The sequence below is a fragment of the Charadrius vociferus genome, unplaced genomic scaffold (assembly GCF_000708025.1).
Source record: "Charadrius vociferus isolate BGI_N301 unplaced genomic scaffold, ASM70802v2 scaffold255, whole genome shotgun sequence".
NCBI lineage: Eukaryota > Metazoa > Chordata > Aves > Charadriiformes > Charadriidae > Charadrius > Charadrius vociferus.
The window spans coordinates 2,073,855-2,089,341 of NW_009648785.1; the positions used below are offsets into that span (position 1 = coordinate 2,073,855).

At 37.8% G+C, this 15,487-nt stretch overlaps 1 protein-coding gene across 1 annotated transcript in view; it reads left to right on the forward strand.

Moving 5' to 3' along the window:
- The window catches only part of RBM33 (RNA binding motif protein 33), a 250,480-nt gene that overhangs the window by 180,501 nt on the left and 54,492 nt on the right, over positions 1-15,487 (forward strand). The gene's annotated exons all lie outside the window — the stretch shown is intronic.

The window sequence follows — 15,487 nt, forward strand, 5'->3', positions numbered from 1 at the left end:
TTGGTATGACTCTTGCTCCTTTTGCCTGAAGGAAAAATACTTGACTGCTTGCTGCCTTTTTGTGTAAGCAATGCACTAGCACAGAGTCAGTGTAACTCTTTTTTCATAAAGGGGAGGAAGGCTGGCTTAACTAAGAGGATGCAGTACTGTGATTTGGTTGCCCTGTGTGTTTTTTTGTTTGGGTTTTTTTTTTCTATTTCAGCTAATGCACTGCTATATGACCCTGAGAAAGTTACTTAATCTTTCCATGACTCACTGAGTTATAAAACAGTGATAATATAGACTTCCCTTATGAAGTACTTTATAAATTTTGCATAGATTATCACTCATACTAGGATTAGGAATTAAGTGTCACTGTGTACATATCTCATGTTTGTTTTATTAAATGTAGTATGTTAGCTCTTGTGCTGAAGACAAATTTACTTTTTGACTTGAATGTTTTATCTTGCAGAACTACCTTTTTTGCTCTGTTACATGTCAAATGCCTTTGTGCCATTATAATTCACTTGTTTATGTATAAATGTTGACTTACAGCAATATAGCAATGGTTAGACAACTTTGACAAGCCATGTGAAAAAGATCAAAGAAGTATTCCAGACTATAGTTCATTCATCCTTTTCCTCATTGTAGAAGGACTCTCTGGATATGTAATAACTTGAATTTGCTCTTGTTTTTAGGATTGCCTAATCAAAAGACAATAGTAAACTGATTTTTTTCTGATTGCTTTGTTTCTAAAAAATTGTGGGGTTAGAATTAAGTATTTGTAGCCTGCTTTCTCCTTTAACTTTGAACTGGATGGTTTCTTTTGATTGAGTGTGGCAGAGGTAGAAACATTAAAAGGTAATGAAATTCTTGCAAGGGGACACCTAAAAGGGGCTAATGCCCTAACTGAAGGAACCGTTGCCTCTGAGTTCCTATCTTATGTAGGAGAGAAACCTCTCAGCACAGAGACCCTGTGTGTGCTCCCAACATGGGAAGAGCTTCAATCAGACCTAATCAATTGCAAGTCATAAATCCATTGGAAACCAGGTGTTATTAATTTAGGGATAATGAAGTGACTTGTAACCATGTAATGGTTAATTCTTACAACCTTCTGCAGAAGGATGTAATTGGAGAGTTGAACAAAGTTGTAATGAGCATGTTAGCATATTGGTGTGAGTTCTAAATGATAAGAAATAATGTAGTACTAAATCAGGGTAATGCTGATGAGGATTGAACCTGCTTGGAGTTGGAACTGATTAAATTCACTTAACCTTGAATCTAAGTTTTAATATTTCAGGGTAGGGCTCATTGTTCAATTATTTCTTACTTCAAGCTTGACTCCTGAAATGTTTAGAGAGGAAGTACTAGAAAGGATATAGTGGTATGAATCTGTGTTCCCTACTCAGTATTATTTTAACATTTACAGTAATCTTGAATCAAGCAATGAAGTTGTCTGTCTCTTATTCTGTAAGCATTCAAGGTGGCTTAGTGTGAATGACGTTTGAGAGCTATATTCAACTGATTAGGACTGAATAAATGGTGGATCTGAGGCATGTTACAGCTGAGAAATGTGGTGAAATTGTGGGAACTGGAAGTTAAAGACCTGAGTTCTGTGAAGGCTTCTATGCTTGTGTAAATTGCACAGCACTCTTCAGGTGACTGTAGTTGATAGTAATCCAATCTTCAAGCATAGTTGATGCTAATATTTTTCCAGGTATTTGAATTAACCAGGAACCATGATAGTGCCAACTGCTTGTATTCTTTAAAGTGTGTAAAGAACAGATGAAGCTAACCTCTTTGGCAGAGTCCTTCTGAAGGTCTTGCGTTGTCATCTGTCTTTGCTTTAAAGTGGTTAAGATGCCTTCTTCTGAGTTCCTGGTCTCAGTGTCACAGCATAAACAACAGTCTGCTTTGGGGACTGATCCATTTAAAGGAAGCTGACAGAAGATTTTATTCACAGACTAGTTGTATGGGTCTTCTGAACTTTCCACAGGTTTTCTGACCAAATTATTAATTCTTGCGGATGCTCTAGTACAGGTATGGAGCCTGTGTTTTTTTTCTTGTTACACAAGAAGGACCATTGTGGTTCATGTCCTCCGATGTTTGTTATCTGGGCTAATTTCTCTTCTAACTCCTGCATTCTGTGAAAAAGGATGGGGTAAAACAAGGGAAGAAGAAATTAAATAAAAAATGGAAGAGGTGTTTCTGAATGCTTCATATGGAGGCTGCTGCTAAATGACTGTTATAGAGGCCATTACTTAATATGAGCTAAGTTGGTGGTCCGGGTCTTTTTATCCCTTATGTGAATCCACCAGCCCATTCTGTGTCTGAAATATTGCAGCGTTTGCCTGGAGAAAAATTTATAAAGACTTGTTGCGTCAAACGTCATTTATTTAACTTAATGAACACTGAAGCATTACTCATGTGTGGCACATGCGTGCAATTTTTTAAGGAGGGGTAGAAGTGGAATGAATGTTGTCATGCCCAGTTTGGGATAGAGCGTGGCAGAGAAGAAAGCGTTTTCACTGTCAACGTTCTTCAGCCCTAAATTGTGAGGTATCCCTACCATCCAAATTTGGGGCTGGAATGAGGTATTTGGAGTGAAGAGGAAGTTGGGGAGAACCTGCCTCACACTGCTCAAGGCAGAAAGAGGAACTCCTCAGATCTGAGGCCATTCCCCTTCTGTCTCTGCCCTCAGTCCTTCTCTGAAACCACCGCAGAGAGAGCAGAGCCTGTTAATGCAGCTGTATGCCTTTTGCCAGGAGAATTTTCAGGAAACTGGGATAAATTCCAATTTAGCTGCTGTCCTTAACCTGACACCTTGGGTGTGGTGTGAGCTGGGCAGGTGTCCATCCCACAGACACGTTTTACTAACTTGGGTCAACATGAGTTTCAGAGCCAAAGTTAGGAAAGGTCTGAAGTGGCACTCGTGTCTGCCTGACTGATTTGTGCCAGGAAGCCTTTGATATTTTTTAATGCACAAAGCTTTTCTCTTTTCATCGGACACCTTAGTGGACAGGGTGCCTTTCCGATAGCTGTTGAATTCAAGTCTGAAAGAGTTGAATTCTAGGACATAAATTATGCTTATTCAGCATTAAAATATGACTTGACTTGTCCTCAGGCCCTTGTGAATATTCTACATCATGTGTCTTTTCAGTTCCCAAGGGGTTCTGACACAATTTGGTTTTGGAACTTACCTTACAATTTCTTTTCAAAATCATCTTCATCCCAAAGAATACTTGATTTTTATTTTTTTTCCTTAAACTGCAAAACCTTAGTAAACTTTCTTTATATTTTCATTCAACGTGCTTCCACTTGATCTCCCAGACATCAGGTGTTGTCTTAAATGGATGCTGTGAAAGGCAATTAATTAGTTTTAATTCAGTTTTTTTTCACCATTTCTGAAAACTTCAGTTTGGCAAATTCTGAGCTTTCAAGAGTTGTTCGTAATTCAGGCACTGTTTTTAAACACTTTTTTAATGCTCTAATCTGTGAGAAGATTTTAAACAGGCACCCGATCATTGCTCAAAATAGAGGTTGCTGTCCTTCATTGCCACTTGCTTGAAACATTTCTTTTAGGGAAGCAATATATTAGTGCTATACAAATTAATTATAAAAGGTACATTAGAATACAGTTTACTTTGTTTTCCCCAAAATGGTCCTTGGGCTGACTTGGATCAGCCTACAACACCATTTTAGCAGACTTGGGTCAGTTTAATGGCTATTACAGTGTACCACAGTTTGTGGGTGTTCCTTTATAGAAACACTTTTTGCAGTACGTATAAGCAGGAGTTTGTGGTGCTTTTGAAAACAACTGTTTGCAATAGTGTTTGTTTGCTGTGGGAAATGCAGATGGGGAGTAAATTTTTTTTCCATCATTTCAAATTCAATCGTGAGTTGCTACATGTGAATAAGGGTTTTAGCAACTGTTAGTAAGGTCGTGGCTCACGTTCTGCAGTACACACACTAAGGGCAATTTAAACAGTCCTGTATCTGAGTACAGGCAATTGTTTTAGACTGATATTTGGAAAGAAATGGTATTTAGTAACTCGGGCACATTTGCAACAGTCTGTATGTAGGAGACAAACTGTTAATGGAAATAAAAAGCCACTTGTGAAAATGGTTCTCCTACTTCCTCACAATTATCCTGCTTTAGCTATGGCTTTACTATAATGAGTAACAGTAAATGAAATTTTCACTCTATTACTGTGTAGCAGTGGCAGATCACAGGTAGTGTAGAAAGCGTTTTGTTTTCATTTAACAGGATACATGGTATCAGGTGGTGTTGATTGACATTTCTTGGATAGTGCTTTATACAGCATTTCATGCAAATCATGTTTGAATGAGACTGCTGCATCAAATTACATTTCTTTCAGATTATAGCCCTTGCAGATGTGAGACAGAGCTTGTTCAGCAGCTAGCAAAAAGCTTTCCTTTTTAACACTTACTGTTTCACAACTTGACTGCAAAGCCCTATAATTACAGCACTTAAGATAGTGAAGGAATGATGGGCACTTTCTCTTATCAGATCTATAAGCAGTAGCAAGCAGATGCAGCATGAGATCCCTCCAGCTGTCAAATATTGTCAGGCTGGCATAGAGGGAATGCAGTTTAAAATGCAGGTGACATAATACCCAACATCCTCCATTTGCTAGTGGGCTTCTGATTAATCACGATTACCATACATTATCATACCATCAAATTTAATCATATCAATGAATTCCCATCTGCAGGAGGAGCAGCAGCAGCTAAACATGATGGTAACAGCTATTAAATAAGAGAGAAATAGATGGTTTCTAAATGCAGTAACCCTTTAACTTGTCATGCTAGCTCCAGCGTGCACATGCTCTGTAGATGCTAAACGCAAACAGAAAACTTGTGCATTTATATTTCATAGTTATTGTCATGTACCTTTAAGTGATTTCTATTTACCACTGCCAAGGAAACCAGAGTTGTAGAATTGATTGTTTTATATTTTTTTCTGTGGTGTTGATACTAGATTTTCTTTAGTCTCAGTTGTAGTTTCTGCTAAATACAGAATTACATAATGGCTGAGGTTGGCAGGGATCTCTGGAGGTCATCTGGTCCAACCCCCCTGCTCAAGCAGGGCCACCTAGAGCCGGTTGCTCAGGACCATGTCCAGATGGCTTTTGCATATCTCCATGGATGGAGACTCCACAACCCGCCTGGGCAACCTGTGCCACTGCTTGGTCACTCTCACAGTAAAGAAGTTGTTTTTATTTAGACATATTTTCTTATATGTAAATGTGTACGTTGGTTTTGATATAATTGTATGAATGAAATTTGAAGTTTTTTAAGCCGTGTAAGCAAAGCACAATTTTTTATCAAGCTAAAGAGGGGATAGTATTACACATACAGCTATGTAGCCATTAATGAGGCACTGTTAAAGAGATACTTCGCAGAAGTCAAGACTCATAAAGAAATCCAATTAAAATACAGAATTGACTTCCTACTACAATGCAGTAAGAGTAATCTAGTGTTTAAACACCGAATGGAGAACTAAAATATATTTATTATAATATTACAGAGTCCTAGATGATAGTATAGTTCTCTAAAGCTATCTCCACTGAGCTCAGAAAATGTCCTTTTAAAAGATAATTCGGTAGACTTGTGTCATCACAATACCAAAAAGATAAATATGTAAACTGGTATTTATTTACCTTCTGCAACTTCAGTTCCTGCTAATTCTTTAGAATGTGAAAGGAAAAAAACACTTTGTTTATTATAAAACAGTGTTGTACCACTGTTTACAATAAAATGAGGTAATTTAGAGGAATATTACAGGATGACTGTTGGATACCCAAAAAGGAAAATATGTTCAGGCCTTCATACGCAACATCTCAGTAGTACCTGCAGGCACATTGGGAGCTCTGGGTATGTAAAGTTCTCACATCTATGTGTTTGCAAGGTCAGAGATGTGTAAAACATCTCAAAAATGAGATTTCCTTACGGAATTAAAAATCATGTATCGGGTAATTTAACTACTAAATAGTTAGATCAGAAATGTTATTTCCTCATACAGATGAAAGTCCAGGTTAGCAGCAGTTCTAATATTTGTCTTCTAATAAAGCTGGCTGCTTCTTGACTTTTTTGTAGCAATCTGCGCATTTTTTGTTGAAGGGAGAAGAATCATCCCCAAGTCACATGTATTTATCTTTGAGGTTCTCAGAGTATTTTTAAATTAACGGTAACTGTATCCTCAAGCTTGGAGTGTAATGTAGAAATCCTGAATTTTATATTCATTACCCAGTTTAGTTCTGACCTCAGAGTTGTTTCTAATTGTTAGTGACTTGCAGGTCACCAAGATACACTAGGTCAATAAACACTGTAATAATAATTCCATGGAGTACTCTGTGGTAAGTCCAAGGATAAGGTATGAATTTTGTTAGATATATCTGTCTCATTCATTCTGAAAGCAGAGACAGTCCAAAATGTCTGAGTCCCTAATTTTTCACACATCCCTAAAACTGTTAGCTTTCAGCACAAAAAATATGCAGAAGGATTTAATTGTCTTTAAATAAAATGGTTATGAAATTCTCTTCTTTCAAGGGAGAGTTCATCATTCAAAATGCCACTAATGTCCCTTATACTCTTTCTCCAATTTCTATTTGTATTGTATGTAATCTTAAAATAATAGAGGGCACCAAACAAAAACGATCACATGCTCTCTGCACCACACCCCTGAAAAGGATTACAAGCTAAAGTGAAACAATCTTCTAGATGAATTAGTTTAAAACACCCGTTTAAGAAATTACTTAGGTTTGTGCTCTAATCTGAGAGGTTTGGGTTTACCCTTCCTTCAGGCAGCGCAGGCTGCTACAACTTGTCTGTCGCACTGTTTCTTATTATGGCTTGTCTCTGCTTGCTGGAGACACTCTGCCTTCATCCATACAAAACAGATGGATGGGAGCATGGGTTTTCTGCACATCAGCACTGTCAGGAATTTAAAGCTAGAGCTGGGATTCAGTTAACAATACATTTCCTATGCCTGCACTTCATTTAGGAGTGTTTTCTGAGAATTGTTCTTGAATGGGACCACTTGTCCTGCAGATTTTCCTTTTCTAACATAGGTACCTCACTGGCAGATAAGACAGAGGTACAAAAAAAACCTATCTGTGCAGCAATCCTTCTTGTAGAACTGGTTGCTTGTGGGCCGTTCTGCTTTCACAGAATCACAGAATCTTCAGAGTTGGAAGGGACCTCTAGAGATCATCTAGTCCAACTCCCCTGCTTTGTTGCTTCTCTTATAGAAACACACTGAAGTTGGGGGTATTTTTACCTCCATTTGCAACATGAATGTGTCCCTGCCTGATGTATTAGGGGGGATGCCCTGAAACTTGCTGAAAAGGAATGCTTTTAATATACAATGAACCTAATTTTTAGCTTTAGTCCCCTGAACTGTTTGGGATTGTCTTAGTGTGCTGGGAGTATCCTTCTTTTTCTCTATTGCCTGTGTCCTTATTTTAGCTATTTGATCATGAATTAGATTAAATAACAAGGGATTCCATGCCTTTCTCTCCTTGCTTGTGCTGGTTTTCCGTGATGACTGAATTCTATTTTGGTAACTTAAACAGTGAAATCGGGCATTGGTGATTTCTTTTACAGATGACCTGGACTTGTGCCTAAACCCCTCAACACGCTTTCTTATCTCTTGGAGTTGCGTAGTATCAAAGAGAAGCATGTAGAAGTTATGTGGAACATTTTAATATTAAAAATTAATTTCGTCTCAGTTGAGGAAAATACCAGCCCATTCTCTCAGACTCAATGTGCCTGTAATACCGGGGTCTGTGCAGTCCACATGCTTGAACCAGCACTTGCTGTCTCCTTGCATTTTCCCCTCAGAAAATACATTCCAGAAGCTTTGAAAAAACTCATCTATGGGTAGCGTACAATCAGTGTCTTGAGTTTTATGATCGCTCTGAACTTTATTTTTTGTCCTTGATTGAAATGTATTTAAGGCATGAATTTTTACGTGAGGTCTTCTTATGATACTAAATCCACGGGGAAAATCATGGTGCTTGCTAGGTTTTAGTTCACCTTGATGGAATTACATGATTGTCATAGGCATCACGGGGACACTACTGAGTCATTTAGACTGTGCTTAAGGAAATGGCAAAATAAGTTTTATTATAAAATTTCAGTGAATCATTCCCTTTTGTGTATGCTGTGCGCAGTAAATGAGAATACTATGAAACTTGAATGTGAAGAGCCGTGATTTGTGGGATATATACATTTCTACTTGAAAATTTTTGAACCATATCCAAGATATATGATGCAGGGCTTCCTACACTAGAGGATGAAAAGTCAATTCCTTGCACCAGAAGGTAGGCATTTTAGGAAAGCTTTTCAAAAAGTCTAGTAGCTGCTGAAATAAGAGGATTAACATCTTGTGACAGATGGCTATAGTTTTAATTGTCACAGGTTATAGTGGTCATTATTCTTTGCATTTAAACCATATAAGAAGAATTAACTGAGTGGCCCTGCTTAACTGTCAATGGGGTTCTCCTAGCTCTTTGCATTTTAAGTGAGATTAATAAATGAAAACATGATGTAGAGGCAGGGTGTATTTTATTGAAAGATTCATGAAGTTTCAATGACATTGTTAAGGTATTTAATTAGTCTCATGAAAAAAAGTAGAGTGACCCTTTTAGAGAAGCTGATAAGTCATATAATAGCTGTTAGATCCTCTTTATTCCTTGCTTTATAAGATTAACTTTGTGCTAAGCAATTTATGCTAAGTTTTCCCTTTTATTGGTAACCAAAGTTATCTGTGCTTCATGAATAGATTATTGGAGATAACATCATGTAATTAACAAGAGATGCAGAAAAGTAAAAGTACAATTTGTGTAAGAATTGTATGAGAGAGAATGTTAATTTCTTAACTAGGAAGGATATTTAAAGGGATAAAAGGAAGGCAAAATAGTGCAGTTCTTTGAAAGGATTAAAGTAACCTTATCTCGTGTTCTTTCAGAAGGTGGGATTGCCTGAGTGTGTGAAAGTCATGTTCAATGAGCTATTCACAACTCTAATGAATTGTAGACACAAGTTTGCATTGCATTTTTTTCCCAAAAGTGATTGATCAGGTGTAAGTTATGCTTTAGCTATATTGAATAATGGAAGTTAGTAAAAGGGGAAACTGTACAACCTGTAGGCATGTGGAATTGTATAAAAATGTCAGTCTGAGGTGCTGAAATTATGGGGGAGTGGGTACTTTTTTTTTCTTTGTGAGAGTAAACTTCACAAAATTAAAGATTTAAGACAATAAAATACCTGTCAGTAGCGCTTCAGTGTGCTGTTATCTCCTCCTTTGAAGTATTTCTAAAACATCTGTGATTGTGGTCTCTTTGGAAATCTGCACAGAATCCTATTTCCAATGTAATTTCCTTTTAGACCTCAGTTCTTGTATTCAAAAAAAGATGGTACCTGAGAATTCTCAAAGTAAAATTACGCAAGGATAAATGAAATGATAGTTCAACACACTCCTTAAAAACAGGGAAAAGTACAAATCAAAAATTACTCTTTGGTAGTTTAAGAAAAATCTTGATGTTCAGTACCTTGCTTTCAATGTTTAGGCATTGATGTGTTTTCACAGAAGAAAACAAAGAATGTCCAGAGCCGCGTCCCCACGCAGCCCATGAAGTCTCGCTCAGAGGCTGCTGAAGAGCCCTCAGCTTTCCAAAATGACAGTTTCTCTCTTGGGTCTTCGAAATGCTCGTTAATACCAGGGCTGCAGGTAGTGGTTTAGAAGGGACTACAGTGCCAAAGTGGTTGCAGTTTTGTGAAGGGTACGTGTGGGTCGGTGAAGGACTTCAAGGTCAGACTGTGGCAGGACGGGTACATGTGCTTCAGGTCTTGTGCTGTTTATTCATTCTGTGCTCTTTGTGCAGCTAGCTTTAAATCAAGTTAAAAATTCCGTTTTAGGAGTCTGTCTTTGCGATTTGGTGCACTTGTACTAAGTAATCAATCTAATACTGATACTAAGTAATCAATATTAATGATATTAAATCAACAATAATGATGGTGTATAATCCAATAATGACGAGAAGTGGAGAAGACTCATCCAAAAAGTTACGGTATGTGCTCTGCTGGGCCTTTCTCATACAGACATGTAGTAGCTTAGTCTTTGTAACCATTTCTGTATGAATGTGAACCAACCTTCTGGGACCTCGCTGGAAAGGCACACGAATATTTTGTCCTTTCCCCCAGTGTCAGAGTTGGCCCTAACGTTGGACTGAAATGTAGAACCTTGCAGCCTTGGCTGATCATATGAATTTGCAGTTCTTCTGTAAGGCAGAAGCCTGTTAACTTGAAAATAGATAATTTGAAGACTCTGAGATTTATTAAGTAGTGGAGTTTCCCAAAAGGTTTAATAACGGTGAAGTAATAGCTAAAATTATTTTTTGTAGGAAGTCTTAGTTGATGTGTATACTGAATAGTTGGTTGTAATTCGAAACTGTCCGGATAGCAAAACCGTGAAAAATGGGAGTAACTACTGTGCACATAAAGATTTATTATGCATCAATGTTACAGTATGCTTATTTTATCAAAAATAGACCATTATGAAAACTGCCTTTTGCACCTGCTCTTCATTAATTTTTGAAGTTAAATAGCTCTGCGTGGTCTTTTCTGCGAAATACCACAGGGCGCTTGGGGGTTATTAGCAGCAAATACTTGCTGAATGTAGAGTTTAACACTAATGGTAAAATAATCCACTCCTAGATTTATAGTTTAACTACTGTTAAGCAAAAAAAAACCAAAAAAAACCAACCCCAAAACAACACCCTGCAAAACTTTAAATGATGGACTGTTATATTAATCTGTACTATTTTTAGGACAATTAGAATTTGGCACAAGTAGAAGTTGAAATTGTAGTGTTAGTGCATTCCTATTAAAGTGAAAAAAATAATAAAAATGTAATGGTATTTCAGGCTAATAGACAAGTACCTCATAACTTAGAAAAATATCCACCATAGTTTACATATTTTCTGACTAAATAAAAGTTCATTTGTGTCTGGAAGTAGTGGCTCTGTCTGAACATTAGAGCTTTAGTTTCACATGTAGTGTATGAAATTAATCCATCTCACAATCAAATTCCTGTTGGAATTGTCCTGAAAGCTTTTTCAGAAGAAAAATCTCAGCAATGTAAAATCTGTAAATACAAGCTTCCTTACCAGTGTTACTGTAGTTTAGGGCAGAATTTTATTTCACTCTTTAGGGACAGTAGAAGCAAAGTTAGTTTAGAGAAAAAGTGGAGGTCAGTCTTTTTTACAAACGTTAGAAGGAAAAGAATCAAACTAATTTATTTTTTTTTTATTAGAAGCAAATATTGGTAATTCGTTTTTCAGCAAATAATAAATGTCTTCGCAATTAATTTTGCGTGATTGGCCTTTAGTTATCAGCCAAGAAATGTGATCAGTCATATTTTAGTAGTTCTTCAAAATGTCATATACATAAAGTTAAAACCTGTTCAGCAATCAAATAAGTAGGTATTTCTTAGTGATACTCAGTTATCTGTATAGCATGCAGCTTTACTTCTGTATTTTTGCTATTTTTGATGCTTTTAGGTTTCAAAAACCCAACCCTCTGTTCCATTGTGTGTGGAGTAAGTGCTCTGGCAGGAAAGGTCATTGGTTCGGCACTAATGAATCCTGACAGTGAGAGAGAACTCATGTTCCTTGCAGGTTATCAAAAGGATCTTCATGTTACTTTAAATGAAAAATGGAGAGGAGGGTTGGCTTTAGGATTAGAAAATATCTGTTACCTTTAAAAACTTCTCAGCCTCAAAGATTAACCGGAATCTTACTTAAAAAATAAGTAGGAAAAAACACAGAATTCTTAACTGTGAGGGATGGAAAAAGGAGAGAGGCCAGTAGGCAGAGTTCCAAACTTCAAATATTTTCATCTCTCTCTGATTTTGTTGGACTGTTTTGGAGTTATTTTGATGCAAACTTGTGGAATATAATTGTATGAAATATACCGCTAATAAAACTAGAGCAAAAACCTGTTTTCTCAATGTATCTTGGTGGGCATTTGTTGGGATTTTTGGATAACAGTTGGATAACTGTTAGTTTATCTTAAAATCAGTGAAAGTATTTAGAGGACAGTAAATATTTGGTGCTTAAATTAAGCCAGACGGACACCTTTGGTACTGAAGGGAGCTTGAAATCAGCATTGTTTTTATTTTTAACAGTAAAGTATCTTGCTGGTTATTGGTTTCTGTGATTTTTTTGTTGTTATTATTATTTTTTGGAAGTGAACTATAATCTTTTTTTGAATTGTGAGTGTTCTTAGATCTAAAATAACTTTGTATTACTCAGTTCTAAAACTTAACTAAAGCTTATTTCATAAGGGTTTAAAGTTTCCTTATGATTGGAAATACAAAGCTGCTCTCCGCATGTGCAGTACTATCAGACTTCTGTGGTTTGAACCAAGACATTGTGCTGGTTGTCCACCTCGGTTTGAATCGTTTTGGTTGAAATTTTCCAAATGCTTTCATTCCGAGATTGAAAGGGTGGAAAAATATCGATATGCCCAAGTGAGTTATTTATGAATGTTTTATTATTGCTCAATTTTTCAAGGAGGAAAATTGAGTTTGACTGTACTGAGGATGTTTCGGTACACAAGAGCTGTGTGAAATTCAGCAGCACTTTCCATGCATTTGCAATTCAGGGCTGCCTTGGGATGAGGTACATCTGGGCATAACAGCAAGGGTATGGGGTTGGTAAGAGAGGAAGAGCTGGTATGAAAAAGCTTAAAGCACAAGTAGAAGAACTTTTTCAACCTCTGCTCTTGTTTACTTCTCCTTTCCAGGCAGGAAGGAGAGGGGAAATTGCCTTGACTGTGTGTATGGGCAAGAAAGGCGGGGGCTGGGTGGGGTAAATAGGAGCTCCTGACCGGCTGCTGTAAGACAAGACCACCAGCTTGGAGTTGGGGAGCTGGGAAGCTGGATCCATGTTGGGATTAGGAACCACTGGTCAGAATGAAAGATGTGGTGGGGATGAGAGAATGTGTCTGAAGAGCAAGCAGGACCAAGGGAACAGTAAGCTGAATTTGACTAAGAGCTAATACTGGGCAAGATGCTTGAGTCTGGATTACAAACTTGGTTATAGAAGCGGAGATGCCTATTTATTTTGTAGCCTAAGCCTGTAGTTTGTAGCCTAACACTAAAACTGAAGTTTGGGAGTGAGGGGAGAGACTGATAAGGGTCTCTTAGCTCAATCAGGGCAGAATACGTTGAGTTTAGAAAAAGCAGGTAGAGGAGACTATGGTTACTGCAGTGCCATTTGGTGCTTGGAAACAAGCCCAGTCAGATCGTTACTGCTGCCAGTTCTTCAGCTCGGGTGGCAAATAAGTGATACTCATGCTTTATTAGCCCAGGTTTCAGTAAGTTTCCACATAATTTGTTTTTCACTGACCATTTTAGAAATAACTAAGATATATGTGGGCATACATTGTGCCTAGAAAAAAATACAGAGAGAATTTCAGAGCTTCCAAGTCAAGCTGTCCAAAAATAGGAAAAAGCAGGTTGTCTGTTAAGACTTTCTCTCCCCGAGTGCGATACGCTCCTATGACTATGTGCTGTAAATAAGATGCAAGATAAAAACCATCTTGTGTGGAACTGCCCTGATTAACTGGTTTCTCCCCTGCTTCCGTTGCAATGACCTTATGCATTATCCACTAATAAACTAATAACTAAATAGCTAAATGTCGGTTGGTTTGCTGGGTGCCTTCCTCGAGGCTGCGTGGTTTGCGGAAGCGCCGTGTATTCCTTAGGATGGCTGTAAGAGCAATGCTTTGAGAAATAGGCTTTTATCACCGAGGCTTCCAAGATGAGGGAAAGCATTTAACCTTAGTTTGAAAGCACCTCTGGCAGCTCCTACGTGCAGTGACGGTAGAGGTGCGTTTTGGGAGCGAAGGGTCAGGATCCTCAAGGTTTGTGTTCCATTGCTCTTTTGGCAGATGGCCAGCGCTGTCCTGCTGGACACCAGGGAAGGGCAGTGCAGTTGAACAGCCTTGTTCAGCTAAACCTGAACGGATTTTGATGGGACAAATAAATGTCACTTTCTGCCTCCCAAATAGCTCCTTCTTCTTCCAGCTGCTGCTGTTTGCAGATGTCCTGTGAAATTCAAAGGCGGTAGTCTCTTCTTGAGGTGGTAAAAATATTATGTTGGTAACTGTTCACTTGCAGAAATGAAGCAGCTCCTCCTACAAACAGTATGTATGTTATGAGGACTGTTGTGCTTGAGTGTAATATAATGTCTTTGCACTAAATGAAATACCCACAGGAGACTGGCTGACTAGGAGCACTGGCAAGGGAATATAGACCCTTTAATCTCTAGGAATGATAAAGTATTTACAGTTGATGGCTGTATAATGACATAAAATAAGTAGTCACGGTCTCACTTCCAAATAAGAGGTCTTAATATCTCATGTATCCCTGTTTAAGTGTTTTCAAGAAGGCCATAGATTCAATAATGGCTGTGATCCTCAGTGCCTCTCATCTACTTGTTTGGGCCTTTCCAATCACAGTTATGTTGTGCTCGTAAAAGGGAGTGAAGCAGCTTTGTCTTGTGCTGCTTCGGTAGTGAGCAGACTTCAGTTTCCAGGGGAAATACTAATTTTTGCTGTGTGAGAAATTCTTTTCCTAAAATGCTAGTAGTTTTGCAGTACAGATGGGAGAGAGTGAGACTGTGCATGGTGTTGGTGAGGGCAGCTCAGTAGATGTATGCTAAGCCAGTGCAACTCAGTGGTTTGGTCCTTTGCTGGTGACCATATTTCAGACTAGCAGAGGTCTGAAATCCATTTTGGGAAGCTTGTCTTCAGCGATGGAAAGTCTTAAGCTTCAAGTTGAGCATCAGACCTAGACAGAATAGATGCGACCACTCATTTCAGAATCTATAAAGAGGAAAACAAGGATGTTCTTAGATTATTTTCATTACTTATTTGATTTACTCACACCTAATATGGAAATGTTTGTTAATATAAGGATTTATGCAAGGCATAGCTTTTTCCAGTTATCAGAGGTTGCCAACATGTTTTGTCAACTCATGATGTAAAAGAAAAAATGGCAGTAGTGTGAATTACTCAATTAAGCATGGCTTTTGCTAAGTTCTGCTTTTGGATTAACATCCTGCTTTCTGCAATATGTAAAGGCTCACTTTACATTTAAAAAAACTTACTGAAGGAAAGATAATTTTGCAGTCTTTACGCTTTCAGATGCTAAGCTGTGAATAGGCAGAATACTCTCCTGTTATTTCTTTCTGAAAGATGATTTCTTTAATTTTCTGGATACCATAAATTGTCTCCCCCTCCTTTTTTTTTAAGTAAAGCTGCTTCACTTTTGTAGCTTACATTGTACTAAATTGATGGCGAACAATAGCACGGTTTAAGAAGATAAATGTCAGGAATGTCTTCTAAAGTAGACATTCAGATTTTTTTGGATTAATGGGAAAGAAGGTCAATAATTGCATGGATTTTAATATGC